The sequence below is a fragment of the Lygodium microphyllum genome, chromosome 19 (assembly GCF_053477565.2).
Source record: "Lygodium microphyllum isolate KBCC chromosome 19, Lygodium_microphyllum_v1.1.10, whole genome shotgun sequence".
Taxonomy (NCBI): domain Eukaryota; kingdom Viridiplantae; phylum Streptophyta; class Polypodiopsida; order Schizaeales; family Lygodiaceae; genus Lygodium; species Lygodium microphyllum.
The window spans coordinates 18,632,332-18,653,796 of NC_141153.1; the positions used below are offsets into that span (position 1 = coordinate 18,632,332).

General features: G+C 40.1%; 1 protein-coding gene and 2 pseudogenes across 1 annotated transcript in view; 1 reads left to right on the forward strand and 2 right to left on the reverse strand.

Moving 5' to 3' along the window:
- The window catches only part of LOC148019617 (putative nucleoredoxin 1-2), a 161,087-nt gene that overhangs the window by 116,698 nt on the left and 22,924 nt on the right, over positions 1 to 21,465 (forward strand). The gene's annotated exons all lie outside the window — the stretch shown is intronic.
- LOC148019618 (cytochrome b561, DM13 and DOMON domain-containing protein At5g54830 pseudogene) lies at positions 4,218 to 5,643 on the reverse strand (annotated as a pseudogene).
- LOC148019619 (cytochrome b561, DM13 and DOMON domain-containing protein At5g54830 pseudogene) lies at positions 9,898 to 11,304 on the reverse strand (annotated as a pseudogene).

Genomic DNA, 21,465 nt, shown 5'->3' on the forward strand with positions numbered 1-21,465 from the left:
AAGAGAGAGAGAGAGAGAGAGAGAGAGAGAGACTCACCTTGGGTGTTTGGTGTGGCGGGTAGTGGCGCTTCTTCCTTCTCCTTCTTCCTCTCCTTGGTAAGTTACCCTCTCTTGATGCTTGCTTGCTACTTCTTCTTGTTCTCCTCTCTCTTGTTCTCTCTTTCTTCCTCTCCTTGGCTTTCGTTTTTCCCTTCTTGTGTGTTTGAAATGAAAGAAGAGGTGAGTCATGAGGAGGTGAGGCATGAAGAGACTGCATGTCGGCTAAACTCAAGCTTCAGAACCGCAAAAAATGTAGAAAAGGAAAGGCACAGTTTGAAAAGAAATGATTTAAGTATGGTTTGAATTTTGACATGTGCGTCTATTTTTGCGTGTATATGCGCGTCTATTGTTAAGATAGACGCGAGTATAAACGCGAAAATAGACGCTAATATAGATGCGTATGTAAACACGGATATAGACGTACATTTAGGCTTAATCATAATTTTTTGTTTTTAATATAAGTTTTAATAGTGAATTCTTATCATAAGTTTTAATGTATTTATGATGATTTTTGTGTATTTATAATTGAGATCTTATGTAAACATATGAATGACAAATATTTTAATTTGATGTTGTCATGAATTAGATTTAATCATGTCGTCATCATCACCTAGTGCAGTGCATGCATGCTGATGAGTCAATAAGCACATCCTCAAGTGAGGATGAAACATTGCGTCTTCATAATCGAGATGCATGGCTACGACAAAAAATTAAATGCATGTGTGATCGTTGTTGAGGGTGTATTTTTCGAGCACGTCAAATTGCAATGTCACACCTCAGCTCGTATGGAGAATGGGACTGAGAAAAATCACCGGTATTCATTGTTTTTTTTTTACAACTAAGATTGCTAGTCTATGTTACGGGAATTATATATCAACGTACATGAAACTCCCTTTTGTGGTTGAGCAGGATGCGGTGCCACATCCTCAGATGCTCCCTCCCGGGCATCGAGAGGCTGCAAAACGTCAACGCGAGGAGGCAGAGTCTTCAAGAAGAGTAGAGATTGACGACCATGATAGTAGCCCTCATGAAATGCCCCAGCAAATCGTAGAGGATGAGATTTTGGACAACATGGTACACCATCTATTTTCGCAACCGGTTCAAGGAGAAGGTCACTCTACGAAGCCAGATGATCCACTATATGTAGCATCATCTACTTCGTTGTATGAAGGTTGTACGTACTCCATTCTTCGTGTGTCCCTCGAGATACTTAACTTGCAAACAATTTATGGATGGAGTAATGTCAGTTTGGATGCGTTATTGAAGTATGTATCAATTCCGTTTGGCTTATGAATCATAATATTAATTGTTCTATTTTGAAATCAGACAGAAATATATGACGTTGGTGGTTTTTTAACTCACTTTTAAAAATATATATAGGTTATTATCACAAATGCTTCCAAAAGGAAACAAATTGCCAACTAAGAGAGAGCAAGCAAGACATAACTTGACATCTCTGGGAAGCCTCGATTATGTCAAGATCCATGCATGTGTCAATGATTGTATCTTATTTCATGGGATTCATGAGTTCGCATGAGAGTGTCCTGTTTGTGGCGAATCAAGATACAAAGTGGAGATGAAGTCAATGGATGTGCCTCGTAAGGTTTTGCAACATTTTCCGATTGTTCCACATATAAAATTTATGTTCAAGTGTAAGTCTATTGGAAAGCTCATGTCATGGCATGCTAGTCATCGTTCAAGTGATGGAAAATGGAGGATCCCTGGCAGACACACCGGTATGGCAACATATAGATAATTTGTGGCCGGTTTTCAAAGAAGAGCCAAGAAATTTGAGATTTGGTTTAGGTATGGATGGAATCAATCCATTTGGCATCAAAAGCACATCATACAGTGTATGGCCAGTGGTATTGGTGAACTATAATATTCCTCCATCCATGGCAATTAAAAAGGGACATGTAATGTTGTCCCTTCTGATTCATGGAAAGCACAAGGTAAAAAACATGTACATTTACTTAGAGCCTTTGATTGAAGAGTTAGAAATGTTATGGGAAGGTATTGAGGTGCAAGATACAATTGCATTTGCATCCTCTAGAGATTTCACATTGAAGGCCATGTTGTTGTGGACCATGCATGACTTTCTAGGATAAGGAGAGTGTTTAGGTACATGTATATAACTCTATATTTGAAATTCAAGACTTGAATCAATTGCATTTTATTAATTCACTTGTTTTTTCAGGTTTAACCACGTCAGGATATCATGCATGTCCTATTTGTGGTCCCTCTCTAGTTTCCTCTAGGCCGACAAGATGCTAAACATTGTAAATAAGATTATAATACACTGAGGCATGAGTCATGACTGTAGTCACTAGGCATGATTTATATACATGTCTCGTCTCAAGTATACTAAATAACATAAACAAGTTGGAGTGGTAATAAATGAGTCATTGCAACTATCATCTACTAAGCTTGTTACGTGCCATTATGTGTACAAGGAATAGACAATTTAAGTCACACTAATGCATTTTTAGCTCAACACCCCCTCTCACATCTAAAATTGAGCCATGAGAAATAAGCTCTTGGTATTTAGTTTCTTTTGCCCCACGGCATCCCAACCCAAAGCAACCAGAGCATCAAGCAAAGGGTGCATGTCGGTTGCCCAATGACCTCCCAAGTCTACAAAGGCGATGGTAATCTTACAAAGGGAACCCATGTGATCACCCTAGAGAGGCCAGGGCATCCAATCAAACAAGTGAATAAGCAAGATGAGAAAATGATGCCAAGACTCTGTTTTATTTCTGCCAATAATAAATACAAGGTACAAGAAGAAGAAACCCGAGCAGCCTCTGGATTGCGTAGGAAACGCCTTTGAAAGGATAATAATAAAATGGATTTAAAGCTTTCTTGATAAGTACAAAATTGATACAAGGTCGTATCAAAAGACTAATACACAGGATTTTGTTATAGGAGCTATGACAAGAGGCTTTCCAATTTCAGGATACCTATCCATCTGTGTAAATACATTTTAAGCATACTTCTTCTTCTTGGGAAAGTATAAAGTAATTTCTTATCTGCTTAGGCTTCACCATGTCATACAGATAGCTTTGTTTCAGTCACTTCTATGACTGGATTTTTCTTCATACAAGCAGTTTTGTTTTAGACATCTCTATGTCTGGAATGTTCTTCAATATGCATGTCCAGCCTGTAAGCACAGTACCCAAATTGGCAGCAATTTCCCACAACTGTTATATCTGGTAACAACTCCAATACCCGAAAGATTCCAGTCAAAAGCTATTACATTACCTCATGGAAAATGGCAGTCAAATATGTCTCAAAATTGAGATCCCCTGTTGGTTTTGGATTGGTCTCTGGGCTTTTGGATTGGCTTCAGATGGTTTGCGAGAGGACGATTCAGGGACATCATCACAAACTTGTACTTCCAATCGAAGTGGATTGAGACGCTGCACAAGGCAAGCATCTGTCAAATCTTTGTCATCTACCAAGGTAACGATGCCATTTTCTTTGTCAACATATGTGATGGTGAGCCCTGCAGTAGGGGAAAGATTGAACAGCTCTTTGATTTTCAGCTCAACTTGTCGAAGGATTTCAGTCGCACAGAAACCAGTGGCGAGTAGGGGAAAGATTGAACAGCTCTTTGATTTTCAACTCAACTTGTCGAAGGATTTTAGTCGCACAGAAACCAGTGGCTTGTAAGGGAATAGAAGCCCCCCCTTCCGATCGACGACATCCTCTTCCGTTTCGCTTTCGATGGCCTAGACTGATGCATACAAAGGATAGAGAAGCATCAGCAGGGGTCAGCAGCAGCCACGGGCGTGCGTTCCAAGAGCACAATTCCCCCTTCATTGTCTCTTTGTGACGTTCGCTTTGCCACAGAAGTAAAGTCCCGTTGTAGCAATTTCAAAGGTCATGATCAGGAGAGTCGAGCATAGCCTCCCTCTCACTCCATCAAACGTCCATCCTCAACTGATCAATCCGCCAGAGAAAAAAAAGCAACGCCCTGACATTAACTCCATAGGCTATTTTTCCTTCGTCAAGATTCTCTGGTTCCATAGCTTTTCCTTTCTCTTACGATTTTCCTCTTCTTTTTCAGCTTCCCCCCTTCAGACTAATAAAGCGGCCCCCAAATTGGCTTTTCTCCCCACCAAAAAAGTGGCCTCGCCCAAATACCTTGACGCCACCATAAGGCTGAGAATCTATCCTCATGCTAGGGACGTCATTGATGCATACGCCTCCCACATCCAGATGAGCCTTTTCCTTGATGTTCGTTCACTGCTGTTGGCTGATTTTTTTTAAACAGAAAAATGCATTGAGAGGTTGTTACCATGCAAGAATAATTGCTGATAAGCCAAATTTCACGTGCCAAGAATGAAGATGGAAATCACGAAGCTCAGCTACAGCGAATAGCACACCTAGCAGCATCACTGCAACCCCTGAATACTGTGAATAAACGTGGATTTGGTACCAACCATCATCCTTTAGATGTTTCAGATACCTTGCAGCCAAGACTCCACCTGGAAATAGTAGAGCCCAGGCCAAAAACATGATGAATCCATGGACTGCCAATATAGGTCTTAACTCCTGTTCTACTTCATCTAACCCCTTCGTCAAATAGATAGACATGTACTTGCTGCTGCTCAATGAATGCATGTTCCTGTCTATGAGCTGATCAGCTTTCCATTGTGTTCCCAAGGCCCATACTACTTTGAGTGGAATCAATGGGTCTATGATGTTCCTACATTCTGAACGTCCACTACAATTAGGGTCTATTGGCCTGCTGAATTGAAATGTCAGCACACCATTTTACTGCATACATGTGACATCCATCAGATTTTCTTACGTGGGATGAATGCTAGATGGTTCTCTACCATCTATCCAGTATGTAGAGACATGGCAAACATCCGTTTCTAGCCAACCCACATATGCAAATGTATTTACCATTTTTTTTTCTCCAAATCCTATTGCAACATAACCACTTTTCTTCTGTGCTTGTACTGCAAATGAGATCCCTGAGTCTGTCAACATCTTGAACAAGACTACCATGTGATCAGCAAGAAAAGCACTACTGTTATACATATCAGATAAGCCCCCATCTACAGCCTGGACCTTCCAGCCCATCTTCTTATGAAAGTAGGACTGATAAAAGACCTCATCAGGCGTCAGGCGATCAGGCTGCCACTTTAGTTCATATGGGCTTGTAGGTACTCCATGTGCATCTGGTCCTCCTGCAAACAGGGTTGCATTTGCAACAGATGGACCTCCAACAGGGTCACTGGTGATGCAAAAAAGCTACATCATGTCCTGCTTGGATGGAGAATGTAACTGGTACTCCTCTTTCAACTTTCAGCATAGGAGCCTCAATCTTGTTAAGATATAAAACTTTGTCAGGATTAGGAGGATTTGGATAATGGGTTGCCCTTTTTGAGCTTTTTAGTGAAATCCATGTTTAACATATCTCAAATCTTTCATGCACATAGAAGCTTTCAAGGCACAAGCAATAGTGACAACAACTGGACAGACACCCTCTAATTGCATGTGATGATAAAAAGCAAGTGCCTTGACAAATGGTCCATGTTTTGCATATCCTGTCATAAGTGTCGTCCAAGATACGACATCTTGATCTGACATATTGTCAAATACTTCTTGGGCTTTTCTAAGCATACCAGATTTTGCATACATGTCAATCAGAGCATTATTGATTAATTTCTCTTGCTCCAAACCCTCTTCCACGTAGAACAAAAGTATAAACACAACAACTAAATATGTAAAAAGTATCAAATCCCATACACAACTTTTGGGTGGTTTTCACACCTCGAATTCGTAGCAATAAGACATCCACCCCCTCTAATCATGCGCATCCTCTGGATGGGCCAACTACCCATGATCGTTATCATCAAGATCCACAAACAGATCAATCTCTTCATTATGCATTTCTGGTATATCAACAAGATTATCTGTCATATCATCTGTCTCTTCCATTGGAGTTTCTTCTCGTTGCTCTTCTCTTGAAAATTCTTTCAATGCATAATCTTCATAATCTCTTTTCTTGAAAATCTTGATTCTTTTTCCAGCAATAGGCACTCTAAGCATTGTCCCATCCAATTCTGTCAATCATATGTTGCATTATCAAAGACATGTTTGACTATGTACGGCCCAAACCATCTTTTCACCATCTTTCGAAGTGCAGTATGCTGATTTTCAAGGCTGCTATCAAAGACTAATACCCAGTCTCCCTCTTCTATTGCTCTAGGTCGCAAGCGATGCCTGCTGTCAAACCTGTCCTTATTTCTTAGCCTAGCAACCTTCAACCTGTCAATAGCTAGCTGAATATCCTCTGGTCTTCTCTCCAACTATTGAATCCGAAGAACTAAGAGCTCCTCTCTCGTCAAATCCTCTTGCCAAGGTAAAACTGACCAAGTCAAAGCACAAGTCTCAATCGGCATAACCGGTTTCTGACCATAAATCAAATCTGCAGGCATATATCCTGTGGTAACACTATGAGTCGTACGATCAGCCCACAAAGCAAATGGTAGAAGTCTCGGCCATTCTCCAATTCGTCCTTTGCATGCTTTGGCTAATGCTTTCACTATCGGCGGATGTCCTCTTTCACTCTTCTCATTTCCCTCAGGATTGTATGCTGTGGTTAGAGCCAACTTGATTCCTAGCTGAGAGAAAAACTCCCTAGCTTCATCTGCATCCAATTCACCGCGATCCGCAGTGATCTTACCCACACAACCATACCTGCAGAAAATTTCTTCCAATAAGAACTTACACACTGCACTAGTGGTCTTCGTTCTCAAAGATTTGCCCTCAACATCATTGGTAAGATCCTCTCTAGCCAAAACAATATATCTCATCTGCCATAGACCCATAGGCATAGTAACCAAGTCAACTACCCACTTATAATGAATGCATAGTGGATAGGTCGGATGAAGCTCATCTCGATGACGCACTACCGAATATATCTGACAGTCCCTGCAAGTCTCAACAAAGTGAGAAACATCTCTATACATTCCTTTCCACCAATATTTCTCCTTGATTTTCTCATAAGTAGCCCACACTTCTCTATGACCAGCCCAAGGACTCTCATGAAACTCCCTCATCACCTGTAACTGTGTCCCTCTATCGCAGACAACCCGCAAAGGTAATCCACCTCTTTTCTTCGAATGCTTCCAAAGAAATCCGTCCTTGAGAAAATAACCATAGGCTTTCCTTCTGATCTTCTTGAACTCTTCATCTGTCCATTCATCTCTTTTGCTTAGTGTACTAAGGTACTTGCCAATCTGCAACCAATCTCCAACATAAAGTTCTTCTATGAAAGCCACAATATCATAGACATGGCAAACATGATCAATCATAGTGGACTGAAATTTCTGCATCATCCTCTTCTGCAAATAGCATCTCCTCATCATCATATCTAGCTCAAGACAGCATATTTGCCACTGGATTATCCTTCCCTGCTATGTGTTTAAATTCTGGATTTAATGACTTGATGTATGCAATCCATCTCAACATGGCTATATCCGGAGTTGAGCAACTCGTAATCATACCAATCAATGGCAAACAATCTGTCTCCACCACACAACTGAAGCTCCAATAAAGTACTCCTTGTCACATTTGAGAGCCGTAACAATCCCTAGTAACTCCCTCTTGATTTGCAGATATCTCCTCTGTCTCTCGTTTAGGACTTTCGCCCCAAACCGAATAGCATACCTGTTTCCATCTGCATCATCTTGACCCATAGCCCAACCTATGCCAATTGGACTAGTGTCAACTATCAATACAATAGGCCTTCCGCAATTATAATCCGCTTTCCTGAGAGTAGGAGCAATCTGCAATAACTTCTTCAATTTCCGCATGGCTCTAGTCTGGCTCTCATCCCAATAGAATTTCTGCCCCTTTCGAAGCAGCTGATATAAACAATCTGCTATGTGTGCAAAATGAGGTATCCAAATCATATAAAACACACAAGCTCCAATGAATCTCCATACCTCTGAAGTGGTAGAACAATACTCCGCAATCTTGCCTATAGCATCCACCTTATTAGGTGAGGGTTTCCTACCATAATATCCACACATATGTCCAACAATGACAACCTCACTCACTCCAAAAACAGATTTTTGCCCTGATAGTGTCAAGTTCGCTTCTTCTAACCTGGCCAAAATCTTCTCACAAGCTGAAATATGATCAGCCACAAAGTATCTGCATCCCTGCTCATTTAGACTCTCATTCTTCTCTTCTTCTGCACACCCCTTAATGGGCACATCATCCAAGAAAGGTATGGTAAGCTGAGGTATATAATCACGAAGGACCTTATGCATGGCATTCATCATATGCGCAATAGAATTAGTGGCACCTTGAGGCAAGGTACACATCCTAACAAGCCCAATAGGAGTTCTCATGGTGGTTATGTCCCTGCTTTCCAAAGCCAGCTGAAACTGATCATATCCTGAATACAAGTCACCTAAAGAATAGATGGCACATCCAGCAAATGCTACTGCAAACTCATCCACAACTGGACCTATACCAACATTCCTGATAGTAACTCTGTTTACTGGCTGCATGTCTTGTGTAAATCGGAGAGTACCATTCTTCTTTGGAACCGTAAACCACCTGTTTGAGTATAGTGCAGATGAAGGCTCAAGAATTCCCATCCTGATTTTCTCATTCAATAAATCAATCAGCTTTGGCAGGTGTGCTTTAGGCACTAGAATAGGTCGGAGATTCCATGGAATATGAGGAATAGTAAAGATCACCATAGGAGCAACAATATCAAGATTCACACATCCAATCTCATGCGGGAAAAAAACAAACCCCCTTCCATGCCGCTCAAGCATCTCCTGAAAGCATTGCTTCTCTATGGATAGCAAAAAATCACCATTTCCAATTTTCAATTCAGCAAGACTAGCTGCTTCAAAGTTGATTCGAGAATTTGAAGAGAGGTATAGTCAGCTTGATGCCATTGAAAAAAGAGCATTGGATGTTGAAAAAGTTGAGCTTTTCTTGCAAGCTGCAGATCCTGCTCTTCAGGAAGAATTGGGAGAGCTTCTTGAGGATCGCACGAAGCCTATGGGACTTAAAACGGATTGGCAGGATGCCCAGGATGCAGTCTCAACTTTGACTAAGAGGAGGATATGAAAGACCCGCCTACAGAATGGTTCTATGACACCGACACCATCTGATGGTGAGCCCTGTAGTAGGGGAAAGATTGAACAGCTCTTTGATTTTCAGCTCAACTTGTCGAAGGATTTCAGTCGCATAGAAACCAGTGGCGAGTAGGGGAAAGATTGAACAGCTCTTTGATTTTCAGCTCAACTTGTTGAAGGATTTCAGTCGCACAGAAACCAGTGGCCTGTAAGGGAATAGAAGCCCCCCCTTCCGATCGACGACATCCTCTTCCGTTTCGCTTTCGATGGCCTAGACTGATGCATACAAAGGATAGAGAAGCATCAGCAGGGGTCAGCAGCAGCCATGGGCGTGCATTCCAAGAGCACAATTCCCCCTTCACTGTCTCTTTGTGCCGTTCGCTTTGCCACAGAAGTAAAGTCGCGTTGTAGCAATTTCAAAGGTCAGGATCAGGACAGCCGAGCATAGCCTCCCTCTTAGTCCATCGAACGTCCGTCCTCAACTGATCAATCCGCCAAAGAAAAAAAAGCAACGTCCTGACATTAACTCCATGGGCTATTTTTCCTTCGTCAAAATTCTCCGGTTCCATAGCTTTTCCTTTCTCTTACGATTTTCCTCTTCTTTTTCAACTTCCCCCCTTCAGACTAATAAAGCGGCCCCCAAATTGGCTTTTCTCCCCACCAAAAAAGTGGCCTCGCCCAGATTCCTTGACGCCACCATAAGGCTGAGAATCTATCCTCATGCTAGGGACGTCATTCATGCATACGCCTCCCACATCCAGATGAGCCTTTTCCTTGATGTTCGTTCACTGCTGTTGGCTGATTTTTTTTTAATGGAAAAATGCATTCAGAGGTTGTTAACAGGCAAGAATAATTGCTGATAAGCCAAATTTCACGTGCCAAGAATGAAGATGGAAATCATGAAGCTTAGCTACAGCGAATAGCACCTAGCAGCATCACTGCAACCCCTGAATACTGTGAATAAACGTGGATCTGGTACCAACCATCATCCTTTAGATGTTTCAGATACCTTGCAGCCAAGACTCCACCTGGAAATAGTAGAGCCCAGGCCAAAAACATGATGAATCCATGGACTACCAATACAGTTCTTAACTCGTGTTCTGCTTCAGCTAACCCCTTCGTCAAATAGATAGACATGTACTTGCTGCTGTTCAATGAATGCATGTTCCTGTCTGTGAGCTGATCAGCTTTCCATTGTGTTCCCAAGGCCCATACTACTTTGAGTGGAATCAATGGGTCTATGATGTTCCTACATTCTGAACGTCCACTACAATTAGGGTCTATTGGCCTGCTGAATTGAAATATCAGCACACCATTTTGCTGCATGAATGTGACATCTGTCAGATTTTCTCCCGTGGGATGAATGCTAGATGGTTCTCTACCATCTATCCAGTATGTAGAGACATGGCAAACATCCGTTTCCAGCCAACCCACATATGCAAATGTATTTACCATTTTTTTTCTCCAAATCCTATTGCAACATAACCACTTTTCTTCTGTGCTTGTACTGCAAATGAGATCCCTGAGTCTCTCAACATCCAGAACAAGGCTACCATGTGATCAGCAAGAAAAGCACTATTGTTATACATATCAGCTAAGCCCCCATCTACAGCCTGGACCTTCCAGCCCATCTTCTTATGAAAGTAGGACTAATAAAAGACCTCATCAGGCGTCAGGCGATCAGGCTGCCACTTTAGTTCATATGGGCTTGTAGGTACTCCATGTGCATCTGGTCCTCCTGCAAACAGGGTTGCATTTGCAACAGATGGACCTCCAACAGGGTCACTGGTGATGCAAAAAGCTACATCATGTCCTGCTTGGATGGAGAATGTAACTGGTACTCCTCTTTCAACGTCTTTCAGCACAGGAGCCTCAATCTTGTTAAGATATAAAACTTTGTTAGGATTAGGAGGATTTGGATAATGGGTTGCCCTTTTTGAGCTTTTTAGTGAAATCCATGTTTAACATATCTCAAATCTTTCATGCACATAGAAGCTTTCAAGGCACAAGCAATAGTGACAACAACTGGACAGACACCCTCTAATTGCATGTGATGATAAAAAGCAAGTGCCTTGACAAATGGTCCATGTTCTGCATATCCTGTCATAAGTGTCGTCCAAGATACGACATCTTGATCTGACATATTGTCAAATACTTCTTGGGCTTTTCCAAGCATACTAGATTTTGCATACATGTCAATCAAAGCATTATTGATTAATTTCTCTTGCTCCAAACCCTCTTACACGTAGAACAAAAGTATAAACACAACAACTAAATATGTACAAAGTATCAAATCCCATACACAACTTTTGGGTGGTTTTCACGCCTCGAATGCATAGCAATACGACATCGTGATTCAGTTAATGTAAGGGAGGATTTACGTAAAATTGGTCGCATGAGACGAGCCTGGCCATGCATTGGTTGGACCCAGAGGCAAGATTGAGCTACCCCATGCACCTTGGATGTTGTCAAAGAACGAGGAAAAAATAGTGAAGGAACAAATATATAGCTTTCGAACACCCACAGGATGTATGAGATGTCTCAAGGGAGCCTTCATAAAGAAAAAGAAAAGAGGTGTGGAGCAACTATCTGGTTTGAAGTCCCACGATTGGCACAAAATGATTCAAGTAAGGGTATCTCTAACCATGAATATAGTAATTAGTGGAGTAACTATCTCTAAACTTTGGGGTATGATGACTTTTTCCTCAACTAATCATTTGATCTATGAATATTATTTACATTCAATTCGTACTTCCTACTAGCATATCCCATTGTGTATCCAAAGATGTACGTGATATCATTCAAAAGATGGGAGAGCTTGTGAGGTGTGTATACATTGTATTTTTCATTATATATCTTTGAATTTCTACAAAAAAATAGACAATTCTCAAATACATCTTGACAGATACGTGAGCTCGAAGGAAATTGATCCAAACACATTGCAAGATGCTCGAGTATTATCTGTTGAGGTGGTTTGTTTGGTAGAGGAAATTTTTCATCGATCCATTCTGACTACTCAATTATATTTACTCGTACATTTGATTGATGAGATCGCACTTTGTGGGGCAGTTCATGTAAGATGGATGTTTTTTCTTGAGGGCTTCATGAAAACCTTGAAAGATTTTGTGAGGCAAAAAGCACGGCCTGAGGGTTGGTTAGTGCAATCATCCCTTGTTTATATCTCTAAATATCTTGCTGAAGTGGATCCCTCTCAACCACGACTATGGAAAGATGATGAAGACTTGAGAATGACCTCTATAGTACCTCAAGGAAAAGGAATGATTAAAGTGCTAACAAAAGAAGAACTTCGTAAGTTAAATAGTTTTTGTGTGCTCAATAGTGATGTAATGAGCAAATGGGTGACACTATATAATGAAGCAAGGGCAAGAAGAAAAAGCGAAAGACAAGAATTTCGCACTAGATATGGACGTAATGTCTCATTTCCAGATCATCTAAATGCGCTCCCACGTCATATTGATATAGATTGGTTACATGAGGAAATGGAGAGAATGGAAAAATAGGAGGAAATTAATATATCTCAAGAAGAGTGGGAATACTCACGAGGTTGCTTATCAAAGGTAAGCCATACTATCAATTAATTTTTTTCTATAAGTTTTATTTTATATAAATAATTGACATGTTTGATATTTTATCTTTTATTACTAGTGCACATTATTTAATGCACTTTGGTGTAAGGGTAAACATCTTCGAACTCAACGTATAGATGAAAAGAGAAATACCCAAGATTGTGGTGTCCTTGCTCACTTCGAGGATGCCAATGGTACCATGGAAGGTTATTGTGGCTTGATCCAAGATATTCTGAAGCTTGACTTCAGACGATTCTTTATATATGTACTGGATGCGAAGTGGTTTAAAGAAGTGGTAACAAATGGTGAGCATTGCACAATCAGACGTCATCCAAGTGGTTTTGTAATCATTGACTCTACAAAATTTCACCAAAACAAGAATGACACATTAGTACTACCTCAACAATACGAGCAGGTATATATGCAAAGGCTAATTTTTTAATATGTATATATGTGATACATATACACAATATAATAAGTACTTAAGTTTCTTGCTTTTGTTTTTCAAATACAGGTTGTGTATCATCCAATGGTAAACAATAACCGATGGTGGTATGTCATCCCTATATCTAATCGTTCAAAACCAATATATGGTAATATTACCGACATGGAGATAGCATATGACAATCCAACAATTAATGATGATGTGCATGATGACACCATAATGGATGATATGCGTGATATATTACAAGATGAACCTTGCGAGGATGTTCAAGGAAACGCAGAAGAAGATAATAATGTGATTGTCGATGATATTGATGAAGTTATTGAGCAATATAGCAACACATCTGATAGTGGGATAGACTTATTTGTTTCGTTAACTCTTGGTAACATAGACCTAGAAGTAGATAGTTTAGCAAGGGCTGATCTCATTGAAGATGAGATGGATCATTCAGTATAACATACTTAATTTGCTTAATGATTCAATGTATATTCCTAATTCTATGGTTTTTATCGAGCACACACGTGCATACTCAAGAATCAATAGTCAAGTTTAAAGCTAAATTGAATTTTCCATAATAAAAAGGAATTATTTTTTTATCATCTTCAAGTAGAGAAATTACGACTTATATCAAGCTTGTTTGGAGGAACTGCCATTCATTAGAGAGCAATGAAAAAGTAATTATTAACTCTATTTTTTTAATTCAATGATTTAATGTGTATTCTTAATTCTGTGGTTTTTATCATGCACACACATGCATGCTCAAGAATCAATTTCAGGGGGTTAAATAATTATTAACTTTGGTTTTTTAATTATGTGAATTGCAATTTTAGGTGGTTAAATAATTGTGCGTCTGCTGGCGCGTCTATATTGGCATCTATTTGCGCGGATATATAGACGCAAAATTCATGTCTATTTACACGCACGTTTACACACACTTATAGACGCAATGATAGACGCGCCCGACTTTGCGCGTCTAACTGCAGGAGCTATCTCGTTCTTCGTCAAGGCGCTCTGCTAGATCTGCTTCAGTGCGATCGGATGCTTCGGCTTCGAGTAGATGATCTCGACGCTCACGACTTGGGCCAGAGGGAGGGAGTGCATCGGGATCAGGGGGATGCTGCAGAGATACAGAGGTAGTAAGCTCGCGGTCGACACAAGATACAGGTGCAACTCCTCGCTCTCGTGGCTTAGGTGGATGCTGTGGAGACATAGACGCCGTGTCTCCATCTCGTCGTTCAGCTGGAGGTGCGTCACCTCCAAGATTTATCACACCTGCGGGGATGTCTACTCTTGTTACTCCGGCTTTTGCGCAGCCGTCAGCAGGTGGCACCCCTTTGGGTGCCACTCTGAGAGAGATTACCCCCGTCGGTACACTGGATGCAGAGGGGTATCTTGGATATACCCAGGAGCGTGGACGCAGATGGGAGAGAACCCATCTTAGGCATACTCCTAGGGGTTATGGATATCTGGTCGATAGTAAGTCAGGAGCCATCATCATGAATGATGAGGGGAGGAGGGTGATGGCTCGTATGGTGGACTGATGTGTTGTTTTTTTTTCTACAGAGTCTGTTTGATGCTCCTTTGCGGCGGGATGAGCTTTCAGGGAATGAGGATGCGTAGCTCGCCCTTGGATCCCTGGAGCTCACACACCTTTATTTTTGAGTCGCCTGATCTATGTAGACATGTTCTATGTATTAATGATATCCTGTCATGATTGTACCAATCGCTTTTTATGCAATCATGTATTTATTTCATGTATCAGTTTTATGATTTCAGTATATATTGTTTTTGTTTGCAAGCGCATTGTACACAGTAGTGCAGAAACTATTTTGTATGGCTCTTATAAAGCACACAGTGCTATATGTGGCAGGGCAGCTTGTTGCCCTGTCATAATTTTTTTTTCCCTGTTACCGTCGCTATTAGTATCGCAAGTTTTATTGCTCGCGTCGCTGTTAGCATTGCTATGCACGTTGCAAACCGTCGCTATCAGCGTCGGTATTGGCGTTACTATCAGCATCGCTGATAGCGACGGTTTGCGACGTGCATAGCAATGCTAATAGCGATGCTGATAGTGACACCAATACCGATGTTTCTATGGCGTCGTTAATAACGATGCTTTTTGCGACGACGGGGAAAAATTTTGTTGTTTGTGTTTTCGTCGCTTTAAACGTCGGTATAAGACCTATATCTTGTAGTGCACCGCACCGAGTATACACAAGTGCAAATTAAATGTGTTCACAAAAAATAAGTCATGGGTCAAATGGAATATCGCATATCAGATATAGTATTGCCAAGTCGCCAAATACAGTAAAGATATAGTGCATCGGCCCATGTACAACTGATCACTGATATGCATCCTTGTTGTTGCGGATCCTACGAACAAGAACCATATCTATGGGCTTAATAGTGATACATCGGGCATGAATGGCTAAAAATTGAGAATCATCTATTAGATCAATCTAGTAACTTTTAGCTACTTCTTGGAGAGCAAGCAAGGCTTGGCTTGACCATCGCCTGACATTCCTCGCCTCGTTCCTTAAAAAGAACTTGTGATGATTCTCTAACTACAAATCTTGCAGTATTTCTCGCACGAACGTAGAGAATGGTGCCTTAGGAATAATCAAGTTGGAACTATTCTAGAATTTCCTTATCTCATGTAGCGCAGCTATGTGTGGCCTCCATCTTCACTTCTTATGTGTAAATGAACTTTAAAATTAAAATACATAGTTCAAAATCGACTTTGAAAAATATAGTGTCAAACCTTCGAAATTTTAAATAAAATTTGCAAGACATCTCATGTTAAAGGTAGGAGTATTGATGTGTCATATCCTGGGTACCTATACTCTCTCGTGGACTCTAAATGCATCAAAAGTATTATCTTTATTTAGGTCTCCATTTCTTGCAATTTCTCACTTGGGTTGCCAACCATTTTGCGTGGCATTGTCTAGCTGTGATGTTTTCATATCTTGCTTTTCTCACTTCATATATTATCCTACTTATAAATTCTGCTTGAGAGCTTTTGGACTTCTTTTCTTTTTTCTCATATCATATCTCTAATCTTCTATACCACCATTGTAATAATTGCCTCATAAAATTGGAATCATTGATGCCACCTCCATGATCAGTTGCCTTTTGAAAAGCACAGCAAGCTTGCCAATGAGATCGTTCCATGCCTTGAGTTGGCTATACTGCCAAAATTCCTTGATTTGCAAAGTATGGACCATGTGCTTCAAGTATATAGTGAATAAGAAGAGATATTAGAAACCTAAAATAATTCGAAATGATGATATTTTTTTGTAATGGTGACAATACTGACCATGTGGTGTGTTATACTACTTGTAGTCCATGCCTCCACCATGGACTTATGAAATTTAGCAACTGCCTCTTTAAATGTATTGGCATCACCACCCCTAAACCTCAACTTTTGTAAGAGAGTTCCTAATTTATCTAGGTGTATCCAAAAACTAAAGCTTTGAGAGAGAATGAAGAAATGCATAGAGATAGGCATATATACTTGTCCAAAAACAATAAAAATTTACAAGGAAACTCTCGAGTCAGAAAGGTGTCTCTGGGTAAAAAATAATCTTAAAATATGATGTGTACGTAATTTTATATTATTTTTTAACTTCCGCCCTTTTAAGAAGCAATAATGAGAATGATTTTAATATATTTGCATATTAAAAAGTCATGAGGACATTAAAGAGTGGTATATTAATGATTGGCTTTGTTTTTACAAAAAATAGAATTGTATTTTTTTAGTTATGAGGATTTTGAGAAAAAGTGACCTTACCCTACAATTTGAAAATAAAATAATAGGTGAAATCTTTTGAAAATATAAATACAAGATTTGCTTGATTGTAGAAGATCTCTTATTCTAATATTATTTTGGAATCTCTTTTTAGAGAGAGAGAGGTGAGAGAAACCCCCTTAAGGGGCAAAAAAGAGAGTCCATATTTCTCCTAATGGAAGGAAGAATTGCCTTTAGTAAACTCGATTTTTTATGGCAATCTGAGTAAATACATGAGTTCTCCTACTAGGAAGAATCTTTGGTACTGTAAGAGCATAAAAGACTTTGCAAGGAAGAAACCGAAACATATATTGTTGGCTGCTAAATACTTGAGAAGATGGCACCCCATGTCAAAGAATAGGACTTGGCAAAGAAGAGTTCGCAATGCTTAGCAAGCCATCCCCTCCAAGAAACTAAACTTCATGTTATGGAAGGTGGTCATGAAGAAGCTTCCAAACAGAAGAAGATGGAAAAAGCTCATGTGAATTTCACCACTTGTCCTAATTGGAGGTATAAGAAAGAATTTATCAAGCACCTCACGTGGGTCTTTCAAAGAGGTCGAAGCTTATGGAAGCATATTGAACCATGGGTTCGCAAAGTTGGTTTTGTTGATGCAATCAATAACAAACTAATTCTCTTTGGATACTAAAGCAGATTGGATGAGTCAATGAATCAATAGCAAACTAATTCTCTTTAGACACTAAAACACAGTGGATGAGTAGTCAATGAATCAATAGCAAACTAATTCTCTTTGGACACTAAAGCACATTGGATGAGTAGTCAATGAAACTCTAGAATGTTCTAAGAGATGTCACTATGCAAGAAATTTGGAGGCTAAGGAATGATAAGGTCTCCCCAAAGGATAGATGGGACATGACTAGGAGTGAGATTTTCAGTATTGTGAAAGGTTTCAAAACGGTAGACAATGTATTCCAAGTTTTTGTCAAGGGTCTCTCTAAGGCATAAGACTATGTAAGCTTGAAGTTGGCACTAGTTCTTGTAAATTTTTCGTTTTCTTCATAATATTATTAACCGCATTATTTTAAACTGAACAAGCGGTTTATCTGTTTACTCCAATTCAAGAGTACGAAAATTTGATATCTTATATGACGTATACAATGGCATTTATTAGCAATGGCATATATGATAGGAGTGTTGGTGAAACAAGGAAGAACTAGATTCAAGTACCATATGCAATCTAGGACTAAAGAGCCAAGCCGTTCAGGATGAGATGTACAAAGAAAGCAGGAACGGTGAAGGGAAGATGGTGTCGAGCATGGAAGCATGAGTATGCGGCCAGTGCACAGCCGCTGGCCGTAATTCTTGAATCGGAGGTAAGCAGCATCCATGTACTGCAAGCTGAATCTGCCTAGAGGCGCTCGGCCGAGAGAATCCGAGCTCTGCTATCAACATCTATGGATGGTAGCAGAGAATGAAGATGGGGTTCGATGGGAATGCTGCAGCTGAATGTTGCTATATTTACCTGAAGTTGCCTAGGAAGCTGGGCCAGGCGTAGTAGGATCGGCAACAAAGAGAGAGAGGAGGAAGCCAGTGGCAGTGCCACCTGTAGTTGCAAATACCTGCACGGGAGGTAGAATCTAGATACAGTGCGTATATGCAGACGTGTGCTCACTCTGATTAAGAAGGAGACCTTTTCTCTGCTTACGTACATACCCGTGAGTCTGTTAAACGTGTGTGAGGGACTCGAGAGAGATTCACGAGTCAGGATTTTCTACTTATAAAGTTATAATTGATGCACGAATTACGAATAAGGATGATAAAACTTGAGTTGCCCGTGTCAAAAAATAAGGTCGTCCCGGGATGAATTTTCACATCTGCGCAGTCTTCATATTATTATTGTTATCATCATCTTGAATCGGTCCGGGAAGTGGCATAACGCTGCTCAAGCGATGAAAGGTGACCCAGAGTAAAACACTCAATTACGATCCTGGGTCAAAAGCGACCACACAGTAATTAGTCAAAAGCCAATATGAGAGAAAGTATCATCCATTCTGCGAACAGGCGATATCACGTATGAATTCACACATGACGTCCTAATCAGCACTGCGAAGGAGGGCGATATCACGTATGAATTCACACATGACGTCCTAATCAGCTATAAGTGCATCCCAGCTGCTACATATAAATTTGAGCGCATGTGACAGTATAGTCCCACATCGAAGATACCCGCGTATCGACAACACGCCTCTCTCCGTCTTCTAGTACTTGATCCTTCTAATTCCACATCCCTTCACCGGCTCTTGCAGCAGCAGCTATGGCGGCTGCAATAATCATAAAATCCAGGCTCATATTCGATCGCATGCGCCAATCGTTTAGAAAACATCGACACCGTGGCTGCATCCCTGTGTTGCTACTTTACTCATCATCATCACCATATTCATTACCATCGTCATCAGGCGCAGAGGCAGATAATTGTCCTTATAAGGATTGTTACGCGACAAAGCGCTTTATCTCCATTGCCCACCTGCAGCACGCCCTTCTCTCTTCCCTCCTACGAGCCTCCGCCCAACAGTTTGGCTACTCTGATTACTCGGGTCCCCTCCGACTTCTCATCGACCCCCCTTCTTTCCACCACCTCATCTCCTCCATTGATCGTCAACTTCCTATTGGCCACCACAACTTGCTCATCAGGACGAGTGACCACTGGCCTTTCTCATGACTCCAAGGAGTTCATCAATCCTTTTGAGGAGGCCCACGCTCTCCACAATTGCTGATCCAGCTTTAACATCCATTCACCTCTACCCAAGGGCCCGGCTTTAACATCCATTCACCTCTACCCAAGGGCCCAGTAATTGGTTTGATTGGTTCATTATGATGTCTCATATCCAATCCAATCTTAATTGCTGCTCTAGCTTTAACATCCATTCACCTCCACCCAAGAGCCTAGTAATTGGTTTGATTGGTTCATTATGATGTCTCGTATCCAATCCAATCTCAATTCATCGCCAGACATCACTTCATTGGAGAATAGTGCAAGACAAATGATGACTAGCTTTCTCATGTCTAGTCCAAGGAAATTGAAGTTCATCAACTGTTAGACAATTGTTGGTCTAGCTTTAACATCCATTCGCATCTACCCAACTACCAAGTAATTGGTTTGATTGGTTCATTATGATGTCTCACATTGAATTATAATTCATGGAGAGATATCACTTCAGTGGACAACTGCCTACACCATCAGCCATCACTCCGGTCATCATTCAACTAATCAACAATTGCATCATGGCCATGGGTTAATTCCATTTGGTAAAAACAATGTAAGCAAGTTCTTTACCATGGGTCCACATGAACAAGAGCCAAAACCAAACCTTAATGTTAGATCAATTATCAAAGAGAGAGTGCAAACATGTTTGCTTCCAATGTAAGTAATTTCCAATCAGGGCTCTACATGATTATAAGGCTAAGACTAAATTTGAAATGAAGTTGGATTACATTTGTAAAGAGAACTTACACTTCCAATGGTTTAACATGACTGTCCAAGTAATGCACACATGTGCAAGCCTACATGTGGTGCACAATGACATGCACGTGGTTGGGATACACCATACCTCATGATCAATTTTGTGCAAAATTTCCTATGAACTCTCATGCACATGTTTGCATGTTAGACTATAATTTGCCATATCAAAGTTGTGTAGATACATGGAATTCTTAATCATATGTTCTCATTTTAAATCATTTGAATTCTCTTTCAAACACAATTGTAAAACTTTTGGGTAGTAATTCATCTTAAGAGAAACATTTAAAATCTTTTCGAATATTGTCTCAAAAATGTCATATTTTTCCTATATTTGTCAGAATTTAGGCTCTCATAAAATCATATGAAAATGGCTAATTTTTTAAAATCACAATGTTCTCATAAAATCATATTAAAAGTGCTAGTTTTTTAAAAATTCTATTACAACGGTTATCCTAAAAAGTAGCACGACTTTAAAAAGGAAAGTTAGAAAGAACTATAAGAGAAAACTAAAACTTTAATCTATCATATATAACTTGCTTTTTACTATGCAACTCCACATCCATATGGCATTGAGATTTCACAATGGTTTCTAAATTTGGATTAGTTGAAAAATTGTTGACAATTGCAACAATTAAAGCTTAGAAAAGAAGGCAAGGTTTCCTTATTGCAAGACATTCACACTTTTTTATCTTCTTGGCCTTTAGATAAACTTGCACTGGATTGTAACCTAAGGACTTGTCTAAAATGTTGCATGTTGTCTTACCTACTACATGTTTCAACATTTTCTGTATTTAAGATAAGGGGCAATTGTCCCTTTTAATCATTTCATTAATGTTCTTCTTGTTGACCCATGTTATCATATTTCATTAGTGATGTATGTGAATAGACTTACAACCATCAAGGCACTTTTTATGCTCCTTAGGAAGTCTTTTATTCGTGGCCTTGTATATATGCCTATTAACTCTACGGCATACTCACTCTCTTGGGTAGAGTCATGAATGTCC